The following is a 16633-nucleotide window of genomic DNA, read 5'->3' as shown; positions in this document are numbered from 1 at the left end:
TTAGGCTTGTTGCTCCTTGTGGAAGGAGTGGGTGAATTCTATGTATAGCCCACAAAGATTTCGTCCATATGTTAGCTTCTGGAAGGATCTACTAAGCTGCTTAAGGCTTAAGTAGTTACATTAGGGTTTTACTGAAACCCTAGAAGCTTAGCTATATAGGGAACCCCCTAGATCCCTAAAATGGGCCACTTGTTCCCTAGAGAATACCCTAGCTGATTTTAGATCCTCTTCCCTCTCTCTCATTTTTTTCCAACTTGCTACTTGGTGTTTGTGACTCACTAGAGGTGCAACAATTAAGGCACTAAGCTCTTGAAGTTCAAGATCTACAAGCTACGAGTAAAAGGTATTCTTTTAAATTTGATTTATGTTACAAATTCCGAAAATTGTATGCTAGTTAGGGTTCATGCGTTGGATAATTTCATTTCAATGTATAACTTGAGAAAAATATAGATCTGAAGCAACAGGGTTGCATGTACACCATAGGAATGCGGTAGTGCTCTAAACCCATCAGTGGTATCAGAGCATAGGTTGTTTTTCTGTTGTATTTGATGCCATGGTTAATTGTTCAAATTTGAAAAGAATTGATTTCTATATCTGACAGATGAACTCGACGAGTTGAGGCAACTCGATGAGTCTATAGCCTGAGTCGACGAGTTAACTCGTCTGATTGCAGGATTTTCGAAATTTAAACCTTAATTAGATTTGGATAATTACCATAAACTATTTTTACTGTCAAAATCAGATTTTTCTATTATGGTAATGGATATCCTAATCTAATTGGAAGATAATGGTGAAAATTTAAGATAATTACTAGATTATATGATAAACTAATTATTTGTGAATTTTGAGTTGTAATTATCTTGCCAAATAAAATTGGATTAGGTCAAATTTAGATAATGGTAAATTTTTTTTTATTATTTTAAATTTGATCTAGAAAGTTTTCAAAAGTTTCAAAACTTGCCCTCAATATTTGGAATTATAAATTTGATTAAAAAGTTTTAATTTTGAAATATTAAATTCTAAACCCTAGTCTTTTAAAAGTTTAAAATACAACCCTTATACTATTATAATATTAAAATTATGGATTCAACTCACGCTTACTTGTATCACTTCATGGAATTTAGGATCCGACTAGCAATCGTAAATGCCTTTGTTGAATTTACACATACTATTTTAGATAAGTGATCATAAAATCCTCTGTTTTCAAGATATCAACTGGAAAAACAAATGGAACACATTCAATCTTATTATCCAGCAGTTTGTTTCCCGATTTCTGATTTGTTTTGTTTGACATAGAACTTAATCGAACGCATCAATTGAGTTCTGATCGGGCCCTACACATAAGTCAAAATAAAATCATCAAGGGGCCCAAGATATCACTTTTAATCCTCCAAGGACTAAAAGGAACAGTTAAATTTAGACTCATATGCTTGTACTAACTACTCGTCAAATCATACACAATAGCACAATTTATAGCATCAAGTTAGTGTTGTGTTTTTGCACTATCAATGTACAACCAACTCATTGTCAACAACTCATATCTCTTGGTTTGAAGACTATATGATATTATCGTCTCAACATCACTCGACATAAATTCCATGAAGTGATACAAGTGAGTGTGGGTTGAATCCAGTACTCAGACCTTATGAGCACTCATGAATATCATAGCAATGTCTAACCATTTCCAACAATCTACAAGCCAAACTCATGACAGTCTTGATTCAAAACTTACTTCCAAAGTATGATCGACTATGGATGGTTTGAATAATCCAATTATTCTAGAAGTCAAAAGATGCAAAATGAAACAATAGTAAACAATTGACATGAGACAGTACCATACTAGTAAATAAAAAGCACCTTTTATTTAAGCATCAAATGTCAATTACAATTTATCTATTACAAGTTTCGAAATAGCTATCTAATCATTAAAACTAATATCATCCTTCAGCCCGATGCGCCTCGCATGCTATAAATGCTTAACCCTACCTAGTCCCTTCGTGAGGGGATCTGTCGGGTTCTCATCTGATGATACACTCTTTTCCACGAGGAGTCCTTCTATTTGGTGTCTTATGAAGTGATATTTTATGTTGATGTGTCTGGACCTGCCATGATCCCTTGGTTCCTTGGTTAAGGCAACCGCACTTTCGCTATCACAGAAAATCTCTGTAGGCTCCTTTATACCTTGTACAGCTCCAAGGTCTCTGATGAAGTTCTTCATTCATATCGCCTCCTTCGCCGCCTCCCTTGTTTCTATGTACTCTGATTCTCACGTTGAATCAACTACAGTCTACTGCTTGGAGCTTTTCCAAGTCATTGCTCCTCCATTTAGGGTAAATACCTAGCCCGACTGGGAGCAGAAATTATATACGTCCGTCTGAAAGCTGGCATCACTATACCATGTCACTCTTAAGTCATCACTTCCACCGAGGGTAAGGACTCAGTCCTTAGTCCTTCGTAGGTACTTAAGAATGTTCTTCACCACAGTCCAATGAGCCTTACCTGGATTCCCCTAATATCTGGTGACCATGCTCAAAGAAAAGGCCACATCAGGGCGAGTACAATTCATATCATACATGATCGATCCAACAACGGATGCATACTGTATTCGACTCATTTCAGCTATCTCATCCTATGTACTCAGACACTGAGCCTTGCTCAGTCTGGCATTGTGCTGGATCGTCAAGTCACCTTTCTTGGAATCCTGCATGCTGAATCGTGTCAACACCTTTTCTAAGTAGGTACTTTGACTAAGTCTCGTTAGTCTTTTACTCTTGTCTGTATATATCCTTATTCCCAGAATATAGGCAGCTTCTCCGAGGTCTGTCATAGCGAAACACTTCCCAAGCCAGCACTTAACCTCCTACAAGGTTGGGATGTCATTTCCTATGAGTAGTATATCGTCCACATACAACACCAGAAAGCTAACTATGCTCCCACGAGCCTTGACATATACACATGATTCATCCTCGCTTCTCGAAAAGCCAAATACTTTGACTTTCTCACCGAAACAAAAATTCTATCTGAGAGACGCTTATTTCAATCCATAAATGGATTTCTTAAGTTTACTCACTCTATTAGGGTACTTTTCATTGACAAAACCCTCTGGATTATTCTTGTAAACATCCTCATCCAACTTTCTATTAAGGAAAGTCGTTTTGACATCCATTTGCCATATTTCATAATCATGAAATGTAGCTATGGCTAGCACAACCCTAATAGACTTAATCCTCACTACTAGTGAAAAGGTCTCGACATAGTCAACTCCCGGAGTTTAAGTAAAGCCCTTTCGCAACCAGTCGCGTCTTATATATGTGTACTTTCCCATATCTTCTTCTTGAAGATCCATTTGCACCCGACTATCTTACGACCAAGTACATAGTCAACCAAGTTCCAAACATGATTGTCATACATGGACTGAATATCAGTCTCCATTGCCTCTTTCCATTTAGCAGACTCGGGGCATGCTATTGCTTCCTTTTAGCTTTTAGGTTCATCTAAATTTACTAGTGTGCTATCACTGATAAATGTGTCACCCTCAGATGTTATATGGAAACCATATAACACAGGTGGAACACAAACTCTACTGGAATGCCTCATAGGTATGGACTCGTCAACTGGTTCAACTGGAGTTTCCTCCGTAAGTTTATTGCTTGTGTTTGAGGTTCCTTCACCACTCAACATTTGAAGTTCTGCAAGGTCAATTTTCCACCCACTGTCCATTTGGAATACGAGTTCCCTCTCTCAGAAATCCCCTATCCGCACCATGAAGATAGCATTTACAATTAGTCTATAGAAGAGATAACCAAAGGACTTTTACGGGAAGCCGATGCAATACATCGCTCACTGCGAGGTTCAAGCTTATCATGAGTCTCATGCCTCACAAAATACATGCAACCCCAAACCTTGATGTGTACTAACGAGGGAGCTTCCCTTATCCACGTCTCATGAGGTGTTTTGGCAACCTTCTTAGTTGCGACTAGGTTAGGGATATGGGCGGAAGTCTGTAAGGCATACCCCTAGAATGAGATTGGTAACAAAGCTCGACTCATCATGGAACGAACTATATCGAAGAAGGTTCGGTTGCGCCTCTCAGCGACACCATTAAGCTGTGGTGTCCTAGGTGGCGTCAACTATGAAACAATTCCACACTCTTTAAGATAGTCTAGGAACTCGATACCAAGATACTCACCACCTCGATCAGATTGGAGCGTCTTTATCTTCCTACTCAGCTGATTCTTCACTTCTTGCTTAAACTCCTTAAATCTTTCAAAGGTTTCTGACTTATGCTTGATTAAGTAGATATAGCCATATCTATTCTAATCATCAGTAAAAGTCACATATAAGCGGATAGCATCCCTTATGGCAGTTATGAAGGACCCACACACATCGGTGTGTATGAGATCCAACAAACCTTCACCTTCTCCCAAGGACCAGTGAAGGTTAATTTAGTCATCTTTCCAAACAAACAAGATTCGCAAGTGTCATTCGACCTTAAGTCGAATGACTCCAAGACTCCAGCCTTTTGTAGTTGGCCTATGCACTTCTTGTTGACATGTCTAAGACGACAATGCCACAAGGATGCCTTATCCAAATCATTGGAATAATTGAATCCAACACATTATTTCCTAAGTTGTCTACAACCATCACAGTTTCATATACACTATTACAAGGTAACGCTCTAAAATAAAAAAAAAAACACCATTATAATAAGCATTTATAGCACCAATTTCATTATCAAATGAAAAAGTAAGACCTTGTTTGTACAAATCATGAAATGAAATAATATTTCTCGCCATATCAGACGAGTAGCAACAATTATTCAAATCTATTTCTAACCCACTGGTAAGAAATAAAGAGTAAACTCCAATTTATGTGACGGGTGATAGTTTACTATTCCCCATGATCAAGTTTATCTTATCGTGCTCCTTAGGCCCTGCACATCCGAACAAATGTGAAATCCACACCCGGTGTTAAGAACCCAAGAGTTAGTATGCAATGAGTTTTTCGATAGAATAGTATAAATACCTGCATGGATGGGTTTAACCTTCCCATCTTTGACATCCTACAAGTATCTAGGGCAGCTTCGCTTCCAGTGCCCTTTTACATGACAATAGAAACACTATGCTTCTTTAGGAATCGTCGAGGGAGCAGTAGACTCACCTTTGGTTCCACTTGAAGAGGATCCATCAAGACACTTTCCTTTGTGGCTCTTGAAAGGAGCCTTCCTCTTCTTCCCCTTGCCTTGTCCGATTGCCAGAACATGGGCAATAACAGTAGGAGTGGTTGCAACATTTTTACCTTTGAGACCACTTTCAACAGTTCTCAAAAGGCCCTGAAGCTTGCTCAGAGTGAATTGTTCATATAATAATTCATGCGGAACTGATCATAACACGGAGGTAAGGAGTGTAGAATGATATCTATAGCCAACTCCTCATCAAAGTTCACATTCAACTTGAGCAAACGGTCCACAAACCTTTACATTTTCTGCAAATGGGCCGTGATGGGTTCACCATCCTTCATTTTTTTTGTAATCTTGGAGCAGATGATTTCATACCTCTCTTGACGAGCACTCTATTGGTATCTTTCCAGCAGGTCCTGGTGCATCTCAAAAGGATAGAAGTCCTCATAGGACTTTTGGAGTTCAGCTGACATACTAGAGTAGTTGAAGACTCATCAATTTCCTTTAGCTCCTTGTTGATGTCATATTCCTTGTCCTCGTAGCGAAAGACCATACTAATGTTCCTAATCCAATAATTGAAGTTAGTCCCATCAAAATATAACTCTCCTACAAAGGTTCATGAGAGAGAAGGAGCCAGTAGGGTTTGAGCCATAAGAGGTGTTGGAAGACATCTGAAAAAATAAGAGAACAAAGTTTAGATTAGATAAGAGTCATTAATACAACACTCAAATGAAATATTAAGGCTAGAACCAACGCAATATTTTACAATTTGGAAGAGGGCTGTCGTAATCCAACTTGCAAAATATTTGAAGGTAGGTAAATGACGATTTACCAAATTTCCACCATGAAAAACGAAATTGATTATTAAGTTTTAATTGGATTCGAAATTCCTAGATCATTTGAGATTCATTTAACGATTCAATGGCATGTTTAAATCTCGATTATGCCCTTCAGGTTTGTGACTGGGATACTGAGGATCACCAAAAAGGTCTGAATAACCATGCAAATGTGCTTGGTATTGTTGATGTCATATATCACCTAATCGACGTACCGGTTAACCACACATGCTCCTTTCATCTGTGATAAACATCAAGCCACCGTTTGCCACCCTTACTACTCCATGTTAGTGTGTCAGTTAACAACACATGCTACACTTCGACTTGGCAAGGTGCAAAGTGCAATTTCATGGATTAGCATCAATTTCACATTTTCCTGAAGTATATAAAATTGGGAATTTATAAAAGGATTTAGTTACTTTATAATTATCATTATACTTATACTGAGAATTAATTTCCTATCCTACTTGTTTCGATAACGACCCTCGACCAGTCAAGGAAGCGGTGAGAGAGTGGACACCCATTAAACTGGCATTTTATAGGCAGCAACCCTATACCCCCCTTATAGACTGGTTTCGTGAATGAGGCCTACTAACGGTAACACTGACTTGTCTTATATATATATATATATATATATATATATATATATATATATATATATATATATATATATATATATATATATATATCACCTATAATACTAAAATAGTATAAGGTTTGAATTTTAATTCTTTAAAATTGTAAGGTTTGGAATTAAAGTATGCAAAAGTGTAACTTTACAAATTCCAAAACTTGAGGGCAAGTTTTAAAACATGTCAAAACTTTTTATTTCCATAACATATGAGTTTAATGATCACATAAAAGAAAATCCTTTCATTTTCCATAAAATGAAGATAAGTTATGGAGTCCATTAAAAGCATTTAACCAATTATTTTAATTAACACAATAATCAAATAATTCATACATTATTCAATTAAACTCATATGAACAAGATAATTCATATCAAACAAATTTCATGAAATTAGCCTAAGATAAAACATGAAACTTTGACAATTATCTTTAGAATTGGATAATCACAATCATTACCACATCAAAAACAGGTTTATTTGTTCAAAAAACAGTTTAGGGTAATGATTCTGGTCCAATTCTAGCTTTAAAACCCGAAATTCAGCATTATGGAGCATCAACTTTTTGAATGCATGAACTGACTCGACGAGTTGGTTAGCTATAGGGTGGACTCCGCGAGTTCGTTGTTTAGAAAGCAGAAAATCAATTTTTTTTCAAGCTTTGTAAACAAGTAGCATCAAGTATAATGGAAAATAGTCATAGGCTGTGATACCACTGATGGGTTTTGAGCATTCTAGCACTCCTACGGTGTACATACAACCCTAGATGCTTTGGATCTATGTTTTCTCTATTATACATGCAAACTTTCAATTTTGCAAACCATCATCCTAACTACCATACTATGGAGTATATACACTACAAAAATCTAGTTAGATGACTTACCATTGTTGTAGCTTTGAAACCTTAAGCCTTTAAGATCCTAGCTCCCCAAATCTGATGCCTCAAATGCTTCACACAACACCACCGACAATAGAGGACTTAAGAAGAGATTGTATTGCACACACAAAAATTGGCTAGCCCTCTTGTATCTCACTTAAGTGCCGATTTTGGTAGCCATGAGGTTTCTTATATAGTGTGACACAACTAGGGTTACACCATGCAAACCATAATATGCATGAATTTCCACATTCCTTAGAATCCATGGTTTTTAACCTCCATGGAATATCCATGGGTCACCACATGTGTTTTTCCCAACATAAAGAACTATGGATCATAAGCCCACTTTATAAGAATTGATGATTCACACAATCAACCCTCATATATTTAATTAGTCTCGTTTGATCACAAAATTAATTCCAAATTAATTCTTAACCAAAACTAATTAAATAATATGATTTCGTATTATTATATCAGAACTTATAATATATTAATAAATGATAAATAAACTCTTCTCAATTTTCCATCCTTCAGTTTGTTTCGGTGCCATGCAACCCAAATGGACCATGATACTCTCGGGTCAAGTATATACCACATATACTTATAGACTTAGACACCTTATCCAACACGTTTGATATATCGTTTTTGTCAAGACCAAAAGAATTCATCACAAACATCAACATTATCATCATTAACCATGGGCGTTAGGTCAGATGTATCATTTTTGTTTAGTCTGGTTTTTACGAAAACCTGATTAGGGACTGTTTGAACTTTCGAAAATACTATAGCTTTTGTTTTTAACACTTGTGAACCTTTATTTTCAACCACACAAACATATTCCATTGAATTTTCGGAAATAAACTTTTTCTTTGGTTCAGATTCTTTTTGTACAAATGCTGAATAATCGATCCCATCCTCTACAGAAATCTCACTCACGTCACTTTCATCAAATTCAGAAACATTTTCAGCATCAAAAGTTTTTCCGAACTCAATTTTGTGAATAACGAGTCAAATTTTTGCACAATATTAGATTTAGTATGTTCTTTATCAATTTCATCCAGCATTTGTTTTAACATGCTTTTATGTTCTTTGGACTGAATATATGCTTCAATTTTGTCATGTACAATTTTGTAAGATTCGGAAACATCATCAGAGAACACAATGGATTCACACTTAAAGCCTCTGCATCGATTTCATCCTCTTTCAATTCGAGAAAGGGTAAAATCATTTTGTGTATATCTTTAACTATTTCAAAATCAAGATGCATTTGAGTAATATTAAAATACAACCGCTTTGAAATTAAATAGAAAATGTTTCTTTGCTTCAAAAGTGCTAAATTGTCTTTGTTAAGGTAAATGACATCATCTTTTGACCTAGTTAGTTCTAACTCCAACTTCTCTTTCCACATCCTTCCCTTTTCACTTTTATTCGTTACCCTGTTGATTTGATCGCTTAGGATAGAATTACGTAGACGAGTTCTCTTTAGAGTATCATTAAAATTAGAGACAATATAATTTAAATCATCCAATTCAGACTTGTAAGGAGTAACAAGAATATTATGAGAATGAAGTATGGAGTGTACCTTGTTGATGGCCTTCTCAAATTCACTCAACTGTTCAGAAACAGGCCTCGCAGCAAAACAGTTTTCAGAGGCGAGCTCACCATTAGTTGCCTATCCCCTCTGTTTTGAGACTCATTTCTGAACCATCAAACATCTTCCATCGTACTATGGGACTCCAGACTTAATCACAAAGCATCCACCATGTGTGGGATTCCGAACATCCTCATCCTCAGAATCTGTTGACCAGACTTCAACATGTCCAAACTCATCGTCACCTTCCTACACAATTAAAGCAGGTTTTGCATTATCAGCACTATTTTTCTTCCTTAGCTCTTCTATATTTTGAAGATTGTAAGCTTCATCCTTCTCTTCATCCTTATTTTCTCTCAATCTTCTCAGCATGCACTCTTTAGGAAAGTGATTCTTGCCATGGCAGTAGTTGCAGTGATAGCTAGAATCTTGCAACAATTTATTCTCTTGTTTTTCTTCTCTCTTTTGAGTTCTTAAAGCTATCATCCTTTTGTTTTTCCCAACTTTAGTTTCCTAATTTGTGCCTATTCTTGAAACGCCCAAATTTCTTTTAGCAAAATTTTTGGGATTAGATACCATAAGAGCATATTCCTCTTTTGTAAGATCACAATCCGAGAGGTCGGATTTAGAGTCTTCATCAACTACCTTTTTACCGTTCGCAACTAGGGCCACAAAACCATATTAGACACAATCTTCACATCCTTCGTTACATCATCTTCATGGGATCTCAGAATCCCCACAAGCTTCGCCAAGGTATAACTTTTAAACTGTTCATGAGCTTTTACCGTGGACACTTCAACTTTCCATTCTGATCTCAAACCATTCATAAACGTGAATTTTTGCTCTATTATCCGATTTTGTGTTTCAATATGCTACTTAAAAGATGACTAAAACAATTAAATGTTGAATCATGTTTTTCTTTTGGCTTTTGAACAAAAGCACCAAACTCCGATAGAAGCAATATTTGACCTGAATGTTCCAAATCTGCAGCACTTGAATAGAGCTCTTTTAACCTATTCCAGATTTCTTTGCCAACTCACAAGAACTCACCAGACGAAAATTATCCAGTGGAAGAAAAAAAGTTACGATCCTCAACGCCTTGATGTTACTTTACGACTTTTCCTTCTCATATTGATGAATGTTTGTGTGTTCAATAAGAAGAGTGTTGTATTCAGCTTGAGTTTTGACAACCTTCCGGGTTGCCATGTGAAAGAATATTTTGTGTCATTTCCTACCATATGGTTGATCCATGTTCTTCAAGACCTAAAAAATAGTCTTAGAAGTGTAAAGCCCAACTTCATAATCCTGTGGGAAAAAGGATAGGGATCCTGGTAGTAGATCCGATGCTGCTGGACATATTGAAGGAAAGAGTATGAGGATATTTAGGTTGCATGATGTTGATTCACAAAAACCTGTATCGAATCAAATGTGTAAAACAATAATCGAATTTAAGGAAAAACAAAAACCCATATCTAACATCTACAATCGATGACAAACGATGAAGACGACTAGAGCAGATCCAACAGAAACTCAAAAGCCTAATAGAAATCCACAAAAGCTTTACGTATGAGTTACATAATCTCCAGCACTGATACCAATTGTAATAACAGTAAACTTAAGAGCAACAGATTCCAAAGAAAATATTGAATCAAACATTAAGAACAATGATTGAATGAGTGACGAATGTTTAATATAATCAAAGCCTTAGAAGAGTTCAATGAGAACTTTTCTATAAATTTAATGTAGGGCAGTACCATCGATTAACCCTAGAGAAATACATGCAGGCACTATATATAGTCTAACCCTAGAATTATAATGATGGATAGACAGGCCCAATCTATAAATAATTAAGACTAAATACATACATAGTACATTTGACACAACACATTAAATGACCCAATAATAACATGTCTCAGTAATGTAACTTCCTTATTTCAATGGTAACTTTCTGGATAACGACTAAAAGATCCATCATTATCTTGGGATACAATATTTTTATGGTAAATATCTCTTCATTCATCATTACGTCAAAAGGAAGAAACTTTTTTTGGTATAAATTAGGAATTCTCCATCCTAGGTCACTTTTACCAGCTATTCAAGCAATTGGCTCTCTTTCTCTTGAAAAAGAATCCCTCAACCATCATCTCTCTTAAAGCTTTCACCAAGTCAAAGCCTCTGTATGAGTTTGCGCCCAGCTTTAATCTTGTATGTTAGGTCCGATTCTGGATCTAATACAGATAATCAAATATTACGAAACAAGAATAGCACAAATAAGACGAATGAATTGAGCTTTCATACGATTAATCACTTGAAATCGTCAGATACAACTCAAATACCAGCAGTAAACTCTAGAGCATCGAACCTCTCAAAAGACAAACTCGTAGACTATTTATACTATACAAAGACCGCAAACATAGTTTGCTGCCGTAAACACGTTTACGGCCGTAAACGTGTTTACGGTCGTAAACACCACAAAACACAAAAACCAACAAAAATGCAACTACAGACACAAACCAAAAGAAATCATATGCTAAGCCTAGCCCAAACCATTTACATGACCCTTCAATCTCCCCCTTGGGTTGGAGCAGGCTTGAATTTAGTCTTTGTCAACAACCAGCACATCGGATCTCCCCATAGCTCCATTCCATATTCTCTTTTCAATAATCGTAGCCACCATCCTTGTATATTCCTTTGCAGCAGGGTCAAATAACTCATTAGCAGTAATAATCTGATTACTGGCAAACTGATGAATGCCCCGCTCACCAAACTGGAGTAGATCCCTTTTGTCATACAAGCGAATGCAATCTTCTTTGAGCTTCATAACAGCAGCATCTGATGTTTCATCATACACCCAATAAAGCATAGAGTGTAGAGATCCATCAGGACAATTTTGAGGAACAGGGATGTGTTTGACTTGAGCAATGGCAAGCCACATCACTGCCCGAATAGGCTCGCTAGTTTCGTGATCCAAAACATGCTTGTGAACTGCAACAAAGGACTCCGCAGTTTTCATTGATGGAAAACCCTTAGCCACTTGATCTTCCAAGAAAGATTTGAATTGGCTAGCCTTGGGATTCTTTGACGGATTTGAGAAAGGAGCTTTAGATAGCTCAATAAGATCAACCTTGGTAAAGGAGTTGAAATCATGAGCATCCTTGTATAATTCTTTATTCCCACTCTTCCTTGGTACCATAAACATATCCAGCGTATCATGAAATCCCCACGATATAATTCCTGACCTATCACCATATACGTCTCTGAAAGTTTGAGTGCTTAGGCTAGTGAAAGTTACTCGAGGCCTATCCCAAGGAGATTTATGATCCACAGTTCTTTTAAATAGCCATTTGTTCTTGTCAGTCGACTTATCAGCAGGTTTCTTTCTTTTGGCTCTTTTTGCCTTTCCAGCTCTGGAGGCATGTTTTCGATCCACTTCAAAACGATCTACAACAATCGTGGATCTGATTGGTTGAGAAGAGATTGGAGCATCAACATGATGAGTATCTGGAACAGGGGGATCAACATGAGGTTCATCAGCAGTTATACTGAAATCATCACCAAACCTACTTTCAAGCTTTTTCTACAACTCTAGGAAACTTGCAGCCATACGACCATATTGAGTCTAAAGATCTGTAATTTGCTTGGTCTTCAAAGTATTTTCTTCATTAAGTTCGGCCATTTGAATATTGAGCTCGGTACTCACTGATTGGAGATCTGCGACCTTTATGACAAGCTCAATATTTCTTTAATCAAGTTCTACATTTTTCTGTTTGATGGCGTCGAGCTGGCTTTGAAGTCCATGGAGAGAGGGGGAATCATTTCTTGTGTTGTCATCTCCGATAAAGATTCCCTTGCCACGAGAAGGTGGTGTCGAAAATTGATTTTCAGCTAATAGATGAGCTAGCTTGACTAAGGTATCATCTTCGTTTGGTCTAGGAGATGAGGGATCTGCATGAGATGAGGGACCACCAGCTTCAAATACATTACTGGGGCCTTCACTGATGGGTTCAGTTGAGACAATAGCTGGTGTGATTGTTGGTGGAACTGTAGCACCTTGTGTCATTGTGCTCTGAGTTGCTAACCTCAGTACAAGTCTACGACGTTTGTTAGGAGGAGGGGTGGCTTGAGAGGTGGGAAGATCTTCTTCCATTGGCAATGATGTAGGTAGGCTAGTGTCAAGGGGAGGAATCCTTGACACTGTCACCGTAGGAATTACTATTTCTGCCGCTGGATTTGAAGTAGGAGGAGAGATTACAAAAACATCTTCTTCAATCCTTGTCTCAGTGGTCATAGGAACCACTTCATTGACATCGTCAAGCAAGTTTTCGAGGTTCACCTCAGACAAAAAGTCATCATTTCCACCAAAGTTTTGTGGAATATCATCTCGATCAAATCCCGATAAATCAACATTCTCATCTTCTTCGTCATCTTTTCTCGATTCATCATTGTAGTCACTCTGAACCTGAACAACTTGCAATTCGAGTTCATCATCAACTTGAGTCTTTTGAGCAGGAGTCTCGTCGTCTTCATGTTTGGAAGCAGTGATAATAAACTCAGAGGACACTTTTTCTGATGAAGTTGGCTCTGATAAAGTCTTCTTAGAAGTTTCATGGGAATCGGAGGATCCATTGATCTCCGCAAATTGTCCGAATTTCACGAACGGATGTAAACCTTGAAATACGACTTTGCCCTTTCTATTTTTTTTAATAAGAACAACGGTGTAAGGGCCTAGGGACTTTGTATCCATCTTTTCACCAGTCTTGACCATGTCCAGGAATTGATCGTCAGTAAAAGCTTGAATGAATCGGGGATACATCAGAAAGGAGTCTCTGTTTCCCCGAGTCATGGCACCAATATTTACTAAGAACTCATCAAAGATATACTTTGAAAAGTTATATCTGTTGTCGGATGCCAAAGATACAATCGCTCCTGTGTTTCTGATTGAGATCTCATCTGTTCCCGATCTCCCTCCTGACACGCAACTAATGAACATGTGAGCCAAGAAGCGCCAGTAAGGAGGCAAGAGCTTTTTCACGGTAGGAGGATAAGAGCCCTCATATCCCATTCTTTCAAGAATCTTTGGAATCTCTGTAGCATCAGCTTCGGTTGGATAGTCAGAATCATCAAGAATCATCAATGTGTCTCTGATATATTGCTCCGAAATCTGGATCTTGCAGTTTTGCACCACAGCTTCAATAATTACTTCCTTGTTCTTCTCGGTCGTCTTGGCTGATTTCTAGAACTCTTGAATAAGACATTCGTAAATGACAGAATTCACTGTGATTGCATAAGCCAAGCAGCATTCTCGTAAGCGATACATCATGGACATGAAATCTTTGTGAGCCTCTGGTGGATCATCCAACACTATTGCAAGATTATGCATCTCAGCTGTCTTAAGATATGCCATTATCTGCACTTAAACAAGCCAAGTAAGAAAACATAGTTTATGGTCAAACTAGGTCAACGGACCGTAAACTGAGTTTACGGCCGTACGGTCAAACCTAGTTTACGGTCGTAAGACCAAGGGACCGTTTACGGTCGCAAATGCCAAAGCGGGTTTGCGTTCTATGAAGTAAAACAGGTTTACGGTCTATGAAGCAAAACGAGTTTACGGTCTATGAATTTACGCTGTATGAGTTTACGGTGTATGAACATTCGAACACCGTAAACTCCGACAGTCTTCAAACGCAAAATTCTCCTATGATTCTAAGTCGATTCGAACAACAAGTTACAAGTTCAGGGTCGGAATTAACGTACCTTTGACGAGGAGTAAATGATTTTGAGAAAACTCACACTTTGATTTTCAAAGATTAGAGAGAGGAAAGGCAGTTTACGCTTTTTGAATGAGGGAGGTGGTAAAGAGAGTTTACCGCAGTAAACTCCCACATTTATACTCCTTTGACTTTTCAAACCGCATACACTGTTAGATTGCCAGTCCAATTTTCAAACAGATTTTTCAAAAATAAAACTTTTTGAGGATTATTAAAATAAAATAAAAAAATTTAAAAGTAAAAATAAAAATAAAATTGACATAAAATAAAAATATTCTAATTTCAAAAAAATTAAAAAAAAAATTGTCTATTAGTTAAAAATTAAAAATGAAGTAAAATAAAATTAAAAATAAAAAATAAAATTTTAACTAAACAGTATGCGTAAGTAAACTTTTTGACTTCATCTTGAGATACTAGGATCAAAGTTGTTAGACAATCTTCATCCACTTGTCGGTACCTTTCATTTTCACATCTTTGTCTGGTCGATCGTCGATATTGTGGTCCACTTAAACATGAAAAGTTATGACAGATTTAGGACATACTATTTGTTACAAGACAGGGTGAACTTAAAATCCTAAAACTTATATCTGATCCTAATTCCTTAGATACTATATCTTAAGGTCCATTCAACTGACGACGACCAGGGATATTATTGTCCACTTAAATTGAGCAACGAGATCTACAGACAATCTATATGTGTTCAATTTTAAGTTTACTAGAACGTGTTTCCCGCTTCCTGATATGCCCCAGCCATCAAGAACTTCCAGAGTACTCCTTACACCGAGTAAGCAGACAACCATTCAGAGAGAGGATAGATTCAGAATTCTATTACTTATTACTTCAGAGGGGTTGAGAAGTAGAAGGTTGCATATGTTGTGTACCAGGTCGGATTAGAAGTCACACAAAGGAGACATCATATGGCTAACAGATAAGAAGTATTTCACATATATAACCTGCGGAGAAATAGAGTTGCATATGGTGTGTACCAGGTCAGATTGGAAGTCACGCAAATGAGACAACATATGACTAAAAGACGGAAAGAAAGAAAATGATATTCTACAAACCTAATTTATCGGAATTTACCAGTTGCCCCATCCAACCGGAATTAACGACAGAATCTGCACATCGAGGAAAAGTTAAACCACGGTTCAAAGTACGGGTTCATTTAATGTGACAAGTAGATTCTCATATATATATCTCCCTGCTCAACCTATCCGAGCGTCGTATTGTCAGGCTGAACGGATCTAACTAGGTCAAAATTTGTCAAGTCTATAAATTTCCTAAGTTCAACTCTGCCTAGTCAAGTCCATTTAGAATCTTTCGTGCCTACCGACGCATCAAACCAGAGCATAGACCCTTCAACTTCGGGTATGTTACGCAGACTCAGGTTGCCTGTTATCACTTGATAATATCACTTCCCAGAACATCTCCCTCAAGCAGCACATTTCATAACCAAAAAATTTTTTGTAATTTTTTTAATTTCTAATGTTTTTGGATTTTTGTTTATTTTTTTTTTTGTTTTTGGATTTTTTGTTTATTTCTCCCCCTAAATTTGTGCATGGAAAAGAATGAAATGACTTAAAATGTGCATATTTAAACTAAGAAAAACCTAAAAATGATTAAAAAAGTTTAATCCTCAAAACGAATCATTTTTAATAATCCCACAAGCACATCAAATCAAGCTTTATTAAAAGGCTTTGTGAACAAGTCCGCCACATTATTGTCAGTGTGAACATGTTCTAGCCTGATGAGCGAA

Source organism: Lactuca sativa, chromosome 9 (assembly GCF_002870075.4).
Source record: "Lactuca sativa cultivar Salinas chromosome 9, Lsat_Salinas_v11, whole genome shotgun sequence".
NCBI lineage: Eukaryota > Viridiplantae > Streptophyta > Magnoliopsida > Asterales > Asteraceae > Lactuca > Lactuca sativa.
The sequence above is the reverse complement of the archived record's forward strand: the minus strand, read 5'-3'. Positions refer to the sequence as shown.